Raw genomic sequence first — 5,780 nt, forward strand, 5'->3', positions numbered from 1 at the left:
AGGGCATAGAAATACTTGTGCTATCAACCTAGTTAGTTATTATGATCTCTCTCTCTCTCTCTCTGCACTTAGGGAAAAGCTGACATTGATAGGCTCCCAGTTGGTAAAACCAATGTCAGTATCGCTATCGGCCCTGAATCGTTTGGCCACCGATTCAGCTGTATTGGCAGATACCGATTTTCAAGTAAATCTTTCTGTATTGGCCAAAAAATTAATAAAAAAATATTATGTATCAATCATAACGTAACACGTTAAAATTATTAAAACCAATGTCAGTATCACCCCCTGAATCGTATCGAATTTTCTGCCGGTACGATGCGTATGGGCCTATACTCACCAATATTGGTAACATTGGGTAAACTCTTGAGGCCCCTCCTACCAATCCAGTGCACCCATTTTGGACCTTGCAGAAAGGAACACCCTTTGTAGGTTTCCAACTCTCGGCATATTGCCAATTTGATCATGTATGGGTACCAACGGAATCATGTCTTGCGGCAAAAGGCAAAAACTCAACGATCTGAATAGCCGTAACTGAAGAGTTTGGTGATTACACATTGGTATTTCACAGTTTATTCATTTTTGTTGCTAAGATCCTTCACAATCAAAATGGATCTCAATAGGCCCCTAGTTTTGAAATGTTGTTACACTGCCTTCTGAAGCGGACGCAGTGCTCATTTGGATCTCCATGCGCTTCTTCACCTAACAGTCAAAATTAATAGGTAAACGCATCTCCGCATGACCACTTGACTTAATATTACAATGAGAATGACAGAAGCCAAAAGCATGAACAGTATAAACATTTATATGAAAATTACCAAAATTTAAATGAAACATCACCACCATACTTTTCCTTCCCCTTGGCTTTTAGTTTTTTCGGATATTCAAGGTGCGTGTACCCAAAACTTTTAATCCTTCAAATATAATTTGCTCTTAGGACGCTTTCCATCTCATGTAACTCGAAATCACAAGATTGGTAGTGTGGCTTCGAATCGCATGAGTAAAATGCCTTTAAATTTTAAATATGGCTTCAAATCTCACTGCCGTATTTTCTCATGTTTGCTTATAGATGAGAAATTCAGCTAATGAGAATCGTTTTTTCACCGTTGTGAGAGAATAATTCTCATTTTTGGGCCAAGCAAATGTGCAATTAATTTTTACAAAGATGCTACATAAAATGGCCTCCCGAAGAACAGAAGAATTGGAAAAAAAACATACAGACAAACATACACCACCACCTCAAAGTCCTATATATTCATGACAAAGGGCATTGGGACAGGATTTTGTCAAACTCAAACCTCCACGTAACCCAAGGGAAGAAAAAGCCACCTAATTTTTTACTAGATACACTACAAAAATAGTACTTTACTGGAGCAAAAATTGCGCCAGTAAAGACAGGGAAAGCGCCAGTAAAGATCTTTACAGGCACTCGCGTTATGTCAATAAGTGTGCCACAGTTGGCATTGTCAGTATAGCCTTTACTGGTGCAAAATATTCATGCCAGTAAACATTGTTTTTATTGGGGTTAAATTTGCGCCAATAAAAATCACTTTATTGATACTAATATGGTGCAAGTAAAGAGATTTTCTCACTTTTTAATAAAAGAAAAATATCATCTTTACTGACACAAATTTTTTTTATGCCAATGAAGAGATTTTTTCACATTTTTAATTAAAAAATATAATCTTTACTGGCACAAAAATTTTTTTTTGCCTATAAAGATCTATTTATTGGAGCTAATATGGTATTGGTAAAGAGATTTCCTTACATTTTAATTAAAAAAATATTATCTTTACTTGCACAAAAAAGTTTTCGCACCAATGAAGATCTCTTTTCTTGCACATTTTTTGCACTAGCAAAGATGATTTTTTTTTCTAGTTATCAATATGTTCATACATATATTCATTCATTTATTCATTCATTCATAACCTACTCATACATATATTTAATATAATATATACTTGTTCATTCATTTATTCACGAACTTGCTTATATATTTAATACTAAATAGTTGTTCATTTATTCATTTATTCATTTATTCATTTATTCATTCATTCATTCATAAACTTGTTGATATATTCAATATTATATACTTGTTCATTCATTTATGAACCCACTTATACATTCAACAATATATACATATTCATTTATTTATGAACCTACTTATACATTCAATATTATATACATGTTCATTAATTCATGTATGAACCTGCTTATACATTCAATACTATATACTTGGTCATTCATGAATATTCAATAATATATAAATTTGCTTCTACATTTAATACTAAATAGTTATTCATTTATTCATTCATTCATAAACCTACTTATACATTCAATATTATATACATGTTCATTCATTCATTCATAAACCTGGTTATACATTCAATACTATATACATGTTTATTCTTTCGTTCATGAACCTGCTTATACATTCAATACTATATACATGTTTATTAATTCATTCATGAACTTGCTTATACATTCAATATTATATACATATTCATTTATTCATGAACCTACTTATACATTCAATACTATATACGTGTTCATTCATTCATGAACATACTTATACATTCAATAATATATACTTATTCATTCATTCATTCATTCGTGAACCTGCTTATTCATTCATTGAATATAAAAACTGCTTATACATTCATTGAATACAAAAATTGCTTATACATTAATTCATTTATGAACCAAATCATTCATTAACTATAAAACCTGCTTATATATTCATTCATTTATCCAATCATTCATTTATTCATACATACACTATTATATTTCTTCATTTGGCTCTTAATAACTACATTCTTCATAACTCTAATATTCATAATTAAAACCCTACAAAAAATACAACATGCAAAGCATTCATACACACTACTATATTTCTTTCTTCAACCCTCCATAACTCCAATATTTACAATTAAAACATTGCAAGAAACACAACATGCAAAGCATTCATACACACTACTATATTTATTCCTTTAACCCATTATAACTCCAACATTTATAATAGAAACCATGTAAAAACACATGCAAAGCATTCATACACACTCTACTATATATATCTTCATTCATTCCTCCATAACTACATCCGCCATAACTTCAACATTAACAACTACAATATTCACATAACATTTAAAGCATGCTGGATGAGGAGACTTAAAGGTCAAACTAGTATAAAAAAAAAATCATACATATAAACAATATCAAATAATAGACAAAAAAAACAAGTTTTGTCTCAAATATATACAAATAATTTTAAAGTTCATGAATTACATGGAAGAGACACACTTTGTGTACCATACTTGTATACGAGGCCTGCAAATAAACATAGATGAAAGAATTATGGGCGCGCGCGCGCACACACACACACACATATATATATATATATATAAAGTTTGAATAATTTTGGAGTTCACGAAATAATAAATGATGAAATTGGTTTATAGTGTCTTCAACTCCTCAATAAAATGTTGCAAAAACAAATTAATATCATTTCCAAGAGAATTTGGCCTAGGAATAGGCAAAGACACATCATGTAAGATTGCTTCGTACACATCCATGAAAGCAAGTTGTATGCAATGATAAGGATGGTCCATATGTTGTGAGTAGTACTCAAAGTTCTGTAGGGATTGAAACTAATACTTGTCAATCTAAATCTAACATTGTGACTATCAACTATAAATGATGGATGGGCAAGATCAAAAGATTTCCACACATATGAGTCTATTTGATGCCTTAAACTACCATATTTAACATGACCTTTATGGCACATCATTTGAAAAGCAGTTTTTATTGACATAACACATCACCTTCTAAAAATCTATTGCACATTATATGATCGAAAACATCTTGCACTGGCTGCCATAAGAGATTAATACATATTCGACATGGGCACTTGATCTTTCCTTCCCATACTACATTTGCATTATTCAACATTTTTTGATATTTTTGTAATTTATGGATAATTAAATTTGGAGCCATTATTCATGAAATTCAGGTTCTGATTGCTTTCGTATCGAAATTTCGAAGAGAACAATCTTTGTTTCGTTGAACAAGGAGTTGATTTGAGTTTCAAGCGAGCCCAACAAGTTCTATGCGTATTTTGGTTAATTCGGGAGAGTTTCAGGGGTATTTTGGATCCGAAGGACATTGTCATCCGATTTTGTATTGACCAAACCATTCAACTGCATGATGGTCACAATTGACCACTTTCTGTTTGACTAAGTAGCATGTTGGTTAATTCTAAAAATAACCAAGGGTTATAATGGGTTTGAGGGACTGAGTGGCATGCAAGGCCATTTTTAACCTTTTGGGGATTGAGCTACCACCCAATTCAGTCTACCCCAGTTGGTCAAACCTGCCAGGGTCTGCAGAGACCTGGTACTGCCTGACTAGGATGGTATCATTCTAGCCATTTTTTAGCCGGTTGTTGGCGGTGTATATATGTGTGTGTGTGTGTGTGTATATATATATATATATATATATAAAGAAAAAAATGTGTAGGTGCAAATTTGATACATGCTAAATGGATTTTTTTGCCTTTTCGAGGTTTTTTTTTCACTGACCCCATAAATGTGTTGGGCATGGTCGATTTATGAGAAAACCAAGCTTGTATTATGTGTTTTTGATGAAAAAATGATATTTGGAGCTTAACAAATTTATAAAGATTTTGGACCATTGATTTTTCAAACCTTATAAAAACCCACCCATGTGTAGGAATCAAACACTTCAAGAGGTGATCCCTATAAAATCAAGTACATAGATCATGAAAAAACCCTGAAACACTCATTTAGCACGTATCATTTTAATACATAACATTTTGCACCTACCCATTACTCTCTCTCTCTCTCTCTCTCTCTCTCTCTCTCTCTCTCTATATATATATATATATATATATATATATATATATATATATATATATATATATATATATATATATATATATATATATATATAAAAGGATGGAAGTAACGGTGGACTAGGTTTTCGTTCAGTGTTACTTGGATGCATTCAATGATGTGTCGGATGCCAAAAATCTCGCCGATAATGTGCTGCCAATGCCGTATGATGGAACTCAAGCAAGAAAATTCCTTCCTAACTGAAAAAAATCATCAAAAACTCGTAGAAAAAACTAAGGTTGAGGACCACAAAACCCTTGCAAAGAAACTTGACTTTTATACGCAAAGTCGCATTTAATGTGTATGAAGCTGTGCAAATGTAACACATGATGGTCGGGAGATTCGCAAAAAGTTAACGAGAATTTTTGCAAACGTGATAAGTTTGCATGCTGAATATGCAAATGTTTAGTATATCCACAATTGAGGTCACAAGGTTCACACATATGAAGGAGGTTCCCAAGTCATGACGTCTACAAATGTTTAGCATGAACATGCTAAACTCGAATAAGAAAACATGCAAAGGTAAGAACATTGATAAAATAACCTTTAAGACATTCTTTTATAATGTATTAAAAGGAGGTTCACATATAATATTTGTGAATGACATGCCATATATCTGCAGATGTATATCCATATTTTATGTTATTTTTAGTTAAAGAAGGTTTGCATGTTGTTTGCACGAAAGTCAAGCCATCTGCAAATGTATGGAGTGAAGCTGCCGATCTTAAACTTTTAAATTTTAAAAGGTTCGTATCAAACTTACAAATCTCATAAGATCTGCGCATTTCATATGTGGATCTCTTATTTTGGGATTCAATTTAGTTATGTTTGCAAATTTTTTATATGAATTTTATAAGGTCGACAAAATCTTCA

This window comes from Nuphar pumila, chromosome 7 (genome assembly GCF_984573655.1).
Source record: "Nuphar pumila chromosome 7, dmNupPumi1.hap1.1, whole genome shotgun sequence".
NCBI lineage: Eukaryota > Viridiplantae > Streptophyta > Magnoliopsida > Nymphaeales > Nymphaeaceae > Nuphar > Nuphar pumila.